The sequence below is a fragment of the Chinchilla lanigera genome, unplaced genomic scaffold (assembly GCF_000276665.1).
Source record: "Chinchilla lanigera isolate Chin_1 unplaced genomic scaffold, ChiLan1.0 scaffold00020, whole genome shotgun sequence".
Classification (NCBI taxonomy): domain Eukaryota; kingdom Metazoa; phylum Chordata; class Mammalia; order Rodentia; family Chinchillidae; genus Chinchilla; species Chinchilla lanigera.
The window spans coordinates 16,312,933-16,325,267 of record NW_004955421.1 but is presented as its reverse complement, the minus strand read 5'-3'; positions in this window follow the sequence as shown (position 1 = coordinate 16,325,267).

Genomic DNA, 12,335 nt, shown 5'->3' with positions numbered 1-12,335 from the left:
CGCCCCGCCTAGCCCGGGCGCCGCGCAGGCAGCGCCCCCCGCGGGGCGCCCTGCTCCGTGCCATTCTTCGGCGGTCGCCCGCCGCTCCTTTCCGCGCGCGCCCCAGAGTCGCTTTTGTGGTCTCAGAGTCACTCCTTTGCTGTCCTGGTTTCCAAAGCTCCACGTGCTCACCGCCCACAACTTGCAGATCATTTGTTCTGCAGATGTCGGGAGAGCCTACTACGTGCCAGGCGCCGCGGGCACATGGGACACGGTGTGGAGGGTGGTGTCGCGCGACAGCCCTAAATGTGTTCGTTTGTGCACATCCGTATGGAGCACCCATTGTATGCCATATACTGCCACCAGCTCTCTGCTTGTGGTGGGACAACCGAGCAGAACAGAGACACCCAACACTGGAAGCGTGAAAGGCAGGCAAAAAGAACAAAGAGAGTCCCCAGTCAGCCACGTCCTGACGGCGGAGGGGTTTGTCCTTCCAGCTGTGGGAGTCTTAGTTCTTTCATTTAAAATGCCTTCCCTTGACTTTCACATCTGTTCCCGACGCTCTTCTCTCTGATTTGCCTCGCATGTATTTCCTCCGGTCTTATTCAGCCAGAGCAGCTCAGGATGCCAACGGGAAATGAGAACTCCCGGCTTCGTGTGCCAGCCTGAGGCCCCTTAACCCACAGATGGGCAGCTCTGTCTGTCTCATTTTCCAGCCAAGGAAGACCCACGTTCGGTCTTAGAAGATTCGACATGGCGTTACTGTGATTCCTTCGTGCGTGTAAACAAGAACGGAGTGGCCACTAGGCTCTAAAGCATTTTATGAGAGGACAAATAACAGATATGCTCGCCTCCCTCTGACCCTAGCCTAGCTCCACCTGTATGCACCAACAAAGACGACTTCAGGAGTTACGTAGGTGTGACCACCCCAAATTTGTTCACACGCTCCCTGTCGCCCCCAATCGTCAGAACCTTGGACTTCGCTCTTGTAGGAACCAGACTTGAAAAGCATGTGCATCTTTCAGCCTCTTTAATAAATGCAGTAAGGAGAGTTGAGACAAAGTTGCTTGCAGATTGTGAGGTTCCCCCATGCCAAAGCACTCAGAGGAGATGTAAAAAGGGGTGGGAGGGGGCGGGGAGAGAGGGAGAGAAAGGGCAGGCAATTAGCTGAATGTTAAACAGCTGAATTTTAAAAACTCAAAATGGATTTTTAGCCCCCACCCCCCATTTTTAGCATGTTTTCATGTTGGGAAATATTCTGAAAGAGAAAACACAGAAGGAATCAAACTTTTTTTTTAAACTTAAAAAAAAAAACCTGTTAAAATTGGACTCAGAGTAAAATAAGTGGAAACAGTAGCAAGTGACAGACTGGTGGAAAGTTTCCTTTTCCAGTCTGCGTGCCAGCGAGAGCACGGGAATGCTGCCGGGCAAATGTAAAAACCAGTCCACATGGATTTTTAACTTTCCTACAGCTTTTTCAAAATGGCCTATTTCTATTTCACTACTGTTGAATGCCAGCTTGGGTATTCCCCGCTTCTGCAAGCTTACAGAGGCAAAATCTGATTTCAAAAGTGAGTGGCTTCTTGCAGGGTTGTTTGGAAAATAGTCCTCATAAGGATGTTTTGAAAGGAGATTGGAAACACTTAAAAACAGTGTTGGTTCGGGTTCATGTTGTTCTTTTGGGGACTGCTCCTGGCCCCCTTAGGTGCTAGGGATCAAACCCAGGGCCTTGCAAGTGCTAGGCAAGGAAGGACTCTGCCACTGAGCTACACCTCCAAACCCTTTGGGGGTGTTTGATCAGAGCATTTCTGCTTTAATGCTTTAGAGGAGAAGTGGAGCTTCTTGATACAATGCCTGAAATCCAGGCCAACTTTGAAAGTCAAATCGGACTTCAATTCTTATAATTGGAAAAATGAATGAATTTGGGTAGTGTGGAAAATAAGGTAGGAAGGTGGACCTACCAGCAATGAAATGGAAATTGGAGAGTAGCTTTCTGTTTTATTACTGCAGCCTGTTGATGCCTCTGCATGATCAGTTGAGCCCAGGTGTAACTGTTTGGGGAGACATGAACTCGGGGTGTTTCAGAGTGCAGACCACATTCTAGCCATGCACCCAGGCTCAGCTGAACTGAAGGTATGATACAGGAGAGTCAGTAGGGTCCCATGTTAGTGAGTCAGTATGAGCTGGGTTGGAGTTCCTGACACCACCAGGCAAATTATTTAATCTTTTAGAGCTCTATTTCCTTTCCTATCAAATGGCTATAAAATACCAACCTCCTGGGATTCAACCCCCATGGGGCTTAAAAGGGACGAATACCTGGAAAGTGCTAAGCACAGTGGTTAGAATGGACTGAGTATCCCCTTAGTGTTACCTCTTATTCAATCTTATCATTTGTCTCTCCTGACAATTTTGGCTGACACTGAAAAAGGTCTTTTCTGTCTTTCCTACCAGAGTAGATTGTCTCCTTCACTGACTGAGCTTCTCCTGTCTATTTTCCTGCAAATTCCTCTTGTACACAGCATGATGGTAGGCATACAGCCCGTATTCAGTAAGTAACTGATGATCACCAGGATCTACCCTGTGAAAGACAGGCCAGCGGGCAAGTTGTAAACCAGTGGTGTACAGTTGTGTAATTTACATGAATCAATTAAATGTAGCCAGCAAAAACAGAGAATGACACTGTGAATGTCAAATGTGGGCAGGTGTTTTGCATGTCACTCTACTCAGAAGACATGGGACTATAATGAGGTGAGCTGGGAGAAGCACACCTGTCTCATGGCAGTCACTTGGTGACTGTTATGGTTGATACATTGTGTCAACTTGAGAAGTTTAGAAAGTTAACTAAGTGCCTCAGCAGGGGGCCAGGTCCTTACTTTGTCAACATTCTGAGCCTGTGCAAGAGGAAAGCACCGAGATGGTGTGGATAGGTAGCCTGCATACAATATAAGGGAGGAAAAGAGCCTTGCCTTCTGCCCTTTTGCTCTTGTTGCTTTTGCTGTCTTCTGCCGCCTTGAAGTGTTGCCCCTGTGTCATGCCACCCTGCCTTGGAGTCAGCTGATTATGGACTGAAACCTCCACAAACTGTGAGCTAAATAAACTTTTCCTTCCTTAATTTTGGTTGTCAGGTATTTTGTCTCAGCAATAAGAGAAAAGTATCTAAGATAGTGACTCAGGTTGACAAAGGCTCCATCTTAAAATATGCTTCATGACTGCCAGTGCAGAGTGGTGTATGGGATTAAATCATACCCTAACCCCTAATACCTATAAGTGGGACATTATTTGGAAGTAGGGTCTTTCCAGATGTAATCAACTGAAGATGAAGTCATATTAGGGTCTGTGTCAAATGAAAATCCACTGATGGTGTATTTGTAAGAGAAAGGAGAGGGAGACTTGGGTACAGAGGCACAGCAGCAGTCCTGCACAAAGAGGAGTTCCATGTGCAGATGGGGACAGACTGGAGTGCTGCATCTACAAATCAAGGAACACCAAGAATGCCCTCAATACGAGAACCTAGAAGAGCATGGAAAAATTCCTCCATAGTGCCTGTATAAGGAGCATGGCCCTGTGGACATCTTGATTTTGAATATGTAACCTCTAAAACCACAAGAGAATACATTTCTGGGCTTCAAAGACAGCCAGTTTTAGTAAATTCTTCCGACACTAAAACAGGTGGTTCGAGCTGAAAGGCTGCCCATCAACTTAAACTGCCTCTGCCTGGAATTGATGGCTGTCACTGGTCCTCACATTTTAGGGACTGAAGCAAGCCACATGACAGTCTATGTGAAAGGGGACAGCAACAAAAACCTGCAATTCTTTCTGGTTTCTGAGAGAACCAGAAATCTGGTGACCAGCGTCATATTCTGGAGGAAGAGGATCATTAATGGCTTGGACTCTTAGTGAGCTTAATGAACTTTGAATTATTAGTAGTTCTTATTATAAATTATAATGTTGTATTATTTCCTTTGTAGTTTCTCTAATTCAGTACCCCTTACACTGGAATTATACAAAAACTCTGAAAGAAAATAAAGATCAAAGCTGGGGTGCAACCCATTTGTGACCCCTCCTATCTCTCAGGAACTATTCCTATTCCCCATCCCTATTCTCCAATATATTTTCCTACTCTTCAACAAAATCAATGCTGGAATATTTTCTTTCAGGTAGGTAGTAAGCAATCATTCATTCATTCCACAGGTATTTACTAAGCATATATTATATGCCAGGTTGGAGCACAGCACTGGGGTTCAATAAATATTTGTTGATCAAATTACCAGACATGTAGAGGGAAGAATGGAGGAGTGGTAAGAGCAGAGCTGACAGGGGGCTGCTGCAGGGACCTGGCCGGAACCTGGCTAAGAGGAGGCGTGAACTCGTTCACACGAGAACTGAAATGACTAGAGTTTGCTGTTGGTGAAGATCAAGGTAGAGAAGGAAATGTCCAGATTCACCTCATATAACTGGTTGACTGGGGGATGCTGGAAATCACCAGGTGTGGAGAAAGATGGGGGGAAGAAGCTGAGCTAAAGATAAAATTCTGGACAGTTTAACCTTAAACATTAAAAAATAATTGTCCACTTCACAGAAGGTAGCCACAATGGTAAAGTTTTAGTTTAGGGGTTGGAAAACTGTGACCTATTGTTTTTGTAAATAAAGTTTTACCCGGACTCAACCACATCTGTCCCCGCATGGCCCACACGGCTCTCACATGGCAAAGGTGGGGCTAATACTTGTAAGAGCCTGTATTTGGGGAGCCTTTGAGAGAGACTGCCTGGCCTGCAAAACCAGAAATATCTCGCCCTTTATAGACAGTTTGCTAACACCTGTTTTTTATAGTAAAGAGGAGCCTAGAGTTTCTGCACTGTTTCCTCTTTTTTTATTACCACCTCCTTTGCTTGGGCCTCTTAGAGGATGTACGTAAGTCTCTCCGGTTTATCAGCACAAGCCATCATCTTTCTGAGTTTGGGGAAGTTGCCCAAAGTTCTGTTTTGTTGATGGACTCCTCGTGTGTTCATCTTATTATACATAATTTCATTTCAATTACCTGTCACATAGTAGGTGCTCAATAAATATTTGTGGCTTTTAAGGGGAAAAGGCAATACTGTAAATATATGTTAAATTTACCATCTTGAACTGGACGCCTGAGCCATCTTACTCAAATATGTAAATGAGAGAAGTTTTATTATTCTTTTACATAAAGCTCTAGTTTCAAAAGTGACTCCAGCCTATTCAAAGACTTACTTTGTACATGTCTTTTTCATATAAATTCTAATTATTATAGCATAATAAGTAGGTCTGGTAATTTCATAACTGGGTCCTATTTTCACCTTTGTGTAAATGATTTTGAGTTCAAATAAAGTAAAATAGATATTCTCCTTATTTTTTCACCTTTCATCTTCTATGACTACTATTACAGGATAGCTTTTCTTATGAACAAGACCATAAAATCAGTCTTCAGTATCTTTTAAAAATAATAACCATGCTTTAAAAGTGACATATGAGAAATGAATTGCTTTTATAATTCAAAATAAGGCATCTATTTTAATCTAGTTCAGTGCTGACGATTTCTCTTTATTTTAAAAAATAAGTCACCAAGATTCAATTTGAAAGCCAATTGTCTATGGAGGCACTAAAAATTTTTTGGTCTATTCAAGTGATAATGTACAGTAAAGTTTATCTATTTTTAAATAGTTGAAATATTAATCTAGAAGAAAGAGTTTTCATAAAACAATTAGTACAAAATGCTTTGAAATAATATGAGGGGTCAGGATGAACATTCAGTTCTAAAAGATTGAGGTTTTGTTCTTTATAATGGTGAATGTATTTAATATTCATTTTTAGCATTGAAGTTGGGCCTTAAGGCTAAGGCGTATGTATCATGTTCTTCATTCAAAGGAAGAGATTGTTATGCAAATCGGTAGCATATTTGGTAACTTTCCAGACAGAAAGGAAAAGTCTCATATAGAAAAGAATTTTCTTAAGATAAAACCAGAGCTAGGTAATTACTTTATTATTTTAGGTGAGCATGATTAGCTATTTCACACAAATAAATTTCACTTATTAATTTGTTTTTATCCCTTAAATATGATTTATATTTATATTTTACACAGGAACAGGACTTATAAGAAATAATATGACATCTGGGTATACAAAATTATGGTTATACCACCTTGTTAGGCACAAATCAATTTCAAGACTTCCATTTCTAAATGTCTAGGCCATCTCTTTCTATCATTTTACATAGCAAGTACTGTACTAGTTTAACCTCAACACTCCTTATGTAATGCACCAGGTATGATACTGGGATTCTCACAATCCTGTCGTACAGATGAGGGAACTAAGACTTGGAAAAATTAACTTTGCTACACAGAATCACAATAAATTTTCAGGAAAGGAGCTTAATTCTAACCCAGTTTGGTCTGATCCCAAATACGCAGTCTGCCAAAAAGTATACACACACTTCAGCAGTCTGCCATTCTAATAAATGTCTGGAAGCCAATGGCCACCACTTTGAGCCCCTCTTGTAATTATAGAGGCCACAGATAACTTATACAGACCTCATGATGTCCTAATAAATTTAGTAGTGAAATATTTATACAAGTTTTTTTTCCTGGTGTATATTTTTCTTGATGAACTCTGTTCTTTTTTTTTTTCTTTTTGGTTTTTTTGGTTTTTTTCCGGTACCAAGAATCGAACTCATGACCTTACACTTGCCAGGCAGGCGCTGTGCCACTGAGCTAAATCCCCAGCCCCTCTTGATGGACTCTGTATTTAACTATTACAGCTTTCCTGCCAATCTATATGCTTTACCTAAATAGTGCCACAAAAAACTTCAGGAAGCCAGTAGCCAGAAATAAGAAACAGTGACTAAGGTGTGAGTCTTCCTCAAATTCAGTGTTAAAACCTGTCCTCACAATAACTCAGAGATCAAGACTTGAAAAACAAAATGGCAGAAAACATGTACAATGTCCACATGAGAATTTTTGTTCAGGGGGATTTTTCCCTCTAGAGGGAAACAGATTGAGAAGAGCTACGGCTTTCCTACTTGTGAAGGAGACCAGTAGGGAACTGGGAATTGAAGACACCCTTGTGGGAGTGTCTGGGTGGGTCATGGAGGTGGGACTGTAGATTGTGTGTCTCGTCCCTCACCTCTGCCTCTCCGGCACTCTTTCTCTTCTCTGCTCCTGGTCACTATGAACTAAGCAGCTGGGTTCCAGCATTGCACTTTGTCACGATATTCCTATTTTGGAGCTGGCAGACCACGGACAGAATTCTCTTAAAACAGGAGCCAAATAAACATCACCTTCTTTAAGTTGTGGGTGTTGGGTGTTGGGTTTTGGGTATTGTGTCCAGCGATGGGAAAGTTCACAGGTGAATAGACTGTCAGAGGTGTCTGGCTTGTTTCATTGGGCAGAAGCATCAGGAGTAAGCATAATACTGGAGATGAAGACTGCAGCACAGCATCTGCCAGTGAGTGAGTCTTCTTAGAAAGATCTGATTGAATAATTATTGACACTTCTTAAGGAGCCACAATTTATATTAACCCATCAAAGGCTCTGACAAGCCCTGCAACAAGAAACCAGTCCAGTTTGGTGCATTTTTGCACTGCCAAAATATTTGGTCACAGAGCACTTTTGCATGCATCAGGGACAGAAGTATAGACAAACCTAAATCCTCTGTCTTGACCACGTTCAGGTCTTAACTATGACAAAATCCACTAACTTTAGAACAGGTGTTTTGAAATTACAGCCAGGCTTGGGTGGACTCATCAGTTGAAAACAAGGAGTGTTGATATAACGAAATTCATTCTAATTTGCTGTACAGATGAGGAATATGAGAAACAAAAACAAAAACACCTCCTCATAGGAACATGAGACAGAGCTGGGGTGAGTTTAAGTTTTTATTTTTTTGCTTTTGACCATATGTGCACTTTTGAGGCGTAAGTACTCAGTTGCAATATATTATAAGACACATACAGAATCCATCAAAAAATGTATACTCACTTCAGGAAAAGAAAAACTTGTGTACATAATTCTAATACTAAATTTATTGAGACATTATGAGATCAGTATAAGTAACCCTTGGCCTCTACAATTACAAGAGGCGTTCACAGTGGTGACCGTTACCTTCCAGACATTTATTAGTACAATGAACTGCTGCTTGGGTAACCTTGGTTACTGAGATGGCTGCACATGCATTTTCAATTTCTTCTCTAAGGGCCGTCAGTGTGGTGGGTTTTCTACAATATACAACATCCTCTAGGGTCCGCCACATGAGGGTAACACCATCTGTCGAAAAAACATCATACTATTTTTTCCCTGAAGTGTGTACATATTTTTGGGTGGATTCTGTATTCTAAAAACAAAAGACTGATTTCAGGGAGAATCCTGCCTTCTGTGTTCAGTCACTGCAGTCACCTGTCCCCCTGAGTGGACACTGGGAGATGGTATGAAGTCTACAGTATTAAAGCATCTTAGGTCTCTAGCAGCTGATGTCATTTATGTTTCATGTAGTTTGGCAGAGCTTGAGTTTGCTAAATGTATACATAAGACATCAATCTTTAACCCGTGAATTAGCAAAGGTAACATACATTTGAGCAGCAAGGGGTTAGACAGTTGCTTTTGGGGGGACAAACTCTCACTTGTAAGGATCCTAAGTGGCAAATTTCTGGCTCCTCTCATTTGTTTCCTTTCAAAATGTTTGTGAGTTAAAAGATGCAATTCACTGAAACAGAAGTATTTCTAAACCATAGCCAATGATCCATACTAATGATGCTTTTGTGATCTTACTATAGCATTCTCCCTTTTATTTCCTTGCATTTGTCTGGTTAGTAGACTTCCATCATAAAAGCTGCAGACAAATCAGGAGATAAGTTTATTGGGGTGCTTCCAATAGAACTGGTCTCCTTGTGGGGTAGCTGGGTCTAGAACTCAACCTTAACCATAGGGCTCATGGCCTTCCTTAAAGCTAGTGAAAACCACCAAATTCCATCCCAGCATCCGCTGATTCCTGTTATTCTGTTATTTTAAAGTTAATTAACTGCCCAGTCTAGTAAATTGCTTCCTTGTATGTCCAGTTTGTATAAACGAGATTTCAGACTTTTAGTGCTTTTAGCAGAACATCCAAGTTTTGATAAGAGTCCTGTTGAACAAAACCATTCCCAGTTACCTCTCTTTTCTTGGCTTTCCTGTGCTGGTAGGAGAGGGAGGGATGCTGTAAAGGGAGAGCACCGGTGGCTGATTCACCAGAGAAGCACCGAGAGGCTTCCATGTGCTTGTAGGCATGGTGCCCTTGGTGCTGTGAGCACCAGGGCTCCCTGCATATGACTCCTAGGTGTTTCTTTACTAAGCTCAAAGTTTGAACTTGATTTCAACTGATAGTTTATCTCATTAAGTCTTTATCCTCTAGAAAACAGTGTCAGTTCTCTGTGACTGTTGCTATTGTTATTGTTGCTGTTATTACTATTAATATTATTTTGTGGTACTGGGGATTGTAACCAGGGCCTTCACACTGAGCTACATACTCAGCCCTTTCATTTTTTGAGATAGGGTCTCCCCAGTTTTCCCAGGACTTGAACTTCCCAGGACAAGAACAATGCTGCCCACCATCAGACCCTACTGCCTCAGCATCCCAGCGTGCTGGAATTACAGGCACATGCTACCACACCCAGTTATTGTTATTTATTTTTTCTGTAAAGTGCTGTATGTTAACCCCAGAGTCTTTCACAGGCTAGGATGCCTACTTTGATGAGTTACGACCTTAACCTTGTAATTTGATTATTGAAGCTTTGCTCCAATCAGAAAGAGTGATGATATTCAATGAGCTCTTCAAGTGTAAAATGTACAACTACTATGTAATATGCTTTATACTTCGAAGGCATAGAAGTCAGAGTTCCTTTTGCTGGACAGTAACCATCACCCACAACTTATGTAGGAGAGGTTTAATTTGTCTCCTGTTTTCAGAGGATTCAGCCCATGGTTAGTTGGCTTCTTTGGAGAAACATTATGATGGGAGAGCATGGTGGTAAAAAGCTGCTTAGTTCCTGGCAGCTGGGAAGCAGAACACAGGGGAACAGTACCAAAGCAGAAGGGAAAGGGACCAGCCATAGTCCCCAAGGCTACATCTCTACAACCCATGTGGACACACCCAAAAATGTGTTCCACCAACGCCCTGGGCGAATCCCAAAGCTGATTAAGTTCATTCTCTACCCTAGCCACCAAAAATTCTGTTATCTATCTCTCTCAGATAGTAAGACAAATCTACTAATGATTGGAACAGGTTTAGAGTTGAACAATGCATGGTCAGAATTTGAGGCTCAAGCCAAATGCATGCCATTTTCCTCCCAACAAAGAAAGCACAGGTTCAAGACAGACTGTATCAGCTTGGAAATGTAAGATGCAGATGAAAATGGGCAGCAAGTCTTTTTCTGTTTGGTTTTTAGTGTTTGTCTGTTAAAGTCTTTCATATTGGTTCAATTTTAACAAGCGCTACTCTGGAACCAGACTGCATAGAGTCCAGTTCCAGTTCTAGCTCTACCACTTACAGTCTGCTCAGGCTTGGGAAGGAAACTTAATTTCTCAGAGCTTCAGTCCTCTAATCAATACAATGGTTAATGGTAATAATAAAGCTGCATATGGGATTGTCGTAAGAAGTAAGTGATGAGATGCCTGACACTGTAAGAACGCAGTGACATATTCACGACTATCAGTAGAAAAGCAGACCATGCCAACATCATGTCCTGGTTTGGGTGAGACACACTGGTTATGTAAGGTGCTACTATTGGCAGAAGTTGAGGGAAAGGTACTCAGGAACCCTTTGCACTATTTTTGCAATGCCTTGAGTCTAAAATTATTTTAAAATAAAGAACTAAGCAGAAAAACAACAGCAACCATCAAGAGAAGTCCTGAGAAAACAAGAACAGTGCTGCCCACAATCAGACCTCAGATGGGCCAGATGGGCCCAGTTCAGGATGTGCCCATCTGGCTGCAGGGACAGACAGGTCCCTCCTGATCATAGCAAATAGTACTTTCAGACCATACAGCCCATTGCTACTGATCTGCCTCTGACTCACCACAGCCTTGTGACAATGGTCTTCCCATGGCCTTGGCAATGAGGAGGGCCCCTGGGAGCTGGAGGTCTGAGCACCAGACCTTGGGCAGTGACAGCATTGAGGGTTGTCATCATAAATCAACACTCTGACATTCTGGCTTCATGACCCAAATTGAAGAGGTTTATCACAGTGTTCCGCTTCCCCTCTGGAGGTGTAGACAGCTCAGGCTCAGGGTACCCAAGGCTGAAGGAGACTTGGGATCATCGTCACTGGATCAAGGTGAGGCTATATTGTGGGGCCTCTTAGGAGACAGCCAAGAAGCCTTGGATCTCCCAACTCCTGAGATGGAGGGCTCTGTGCTTTTCCAGTTCTGGCTTTAATTACTCCCTAGTACAGCACAGTGTGGCCCAATAGAACTTTCACAGCAGTGGAAAGAGTCCATTCCATAAAGTTCACAATAGCATCACTAGCTGCGCTTGGCTATGGTGCACTTGAAATGTGGCTTGCACAATTGATGAAGAAAATTTTACATTTAGTTTTAATTAATATAAATTAAATAGTCACATGTAGCAGTGTTTGCAGCCTGAGTGGCAGGAGAAAAAAGTTTCTCCTTCAAACAAACACCATGGGTAAACTGCTTTCATGGAAAATTTATTGACCAGAAAAGTATATATCTTAGTCCTAATAAAAGTGATAACAGTAAACATTAAAAGAACCACTTTTTATATGCCATAAATTGTGCAAAATGCTTGAGGTATTATTTTATATAATGCTCACAACATCCCCAATTATTATTCTAACAACACTGAATATCTATTGAGCACTTGTCATATGTTAGACATGATACAAAATTCTTTTTACCTCATTTAATCCCCAGATTTTTGTGCAATGAATACTAATCCTGCCCCATTCATAAGCTCTGTGAGGTTTGTGTTTTTAAAAAATTTGGTTGCTTTATATACTAATTACACCCCAGTGCACGGGGAGCCATGGGAGGGAGTGCCGGTCTTCTGGCTGGCTAGCTTCCTGCCTCATAGGACCCCGGAGGGAGGGCCCCCGGAGCATGGGGAGCCGTGCGGCAGCGAGCACTGTTGTGCGCCGGCCCTTAGGCCAGCTGCTGCCATTCAGTTGAGAACTATCATGACACAGAGAAACAATGACACAATTGGCCCACCATGCACCGGCTGCAGATGCCCACCCACGGATGTGTGTGAATCATTCAAACATGGAAAAATCCCTGGGAATACATGCCATACAACAGGCCACTCTTGCTCCTGCCATTGAGAACCAGAAAGGTCCAGAGTCAGCGGAG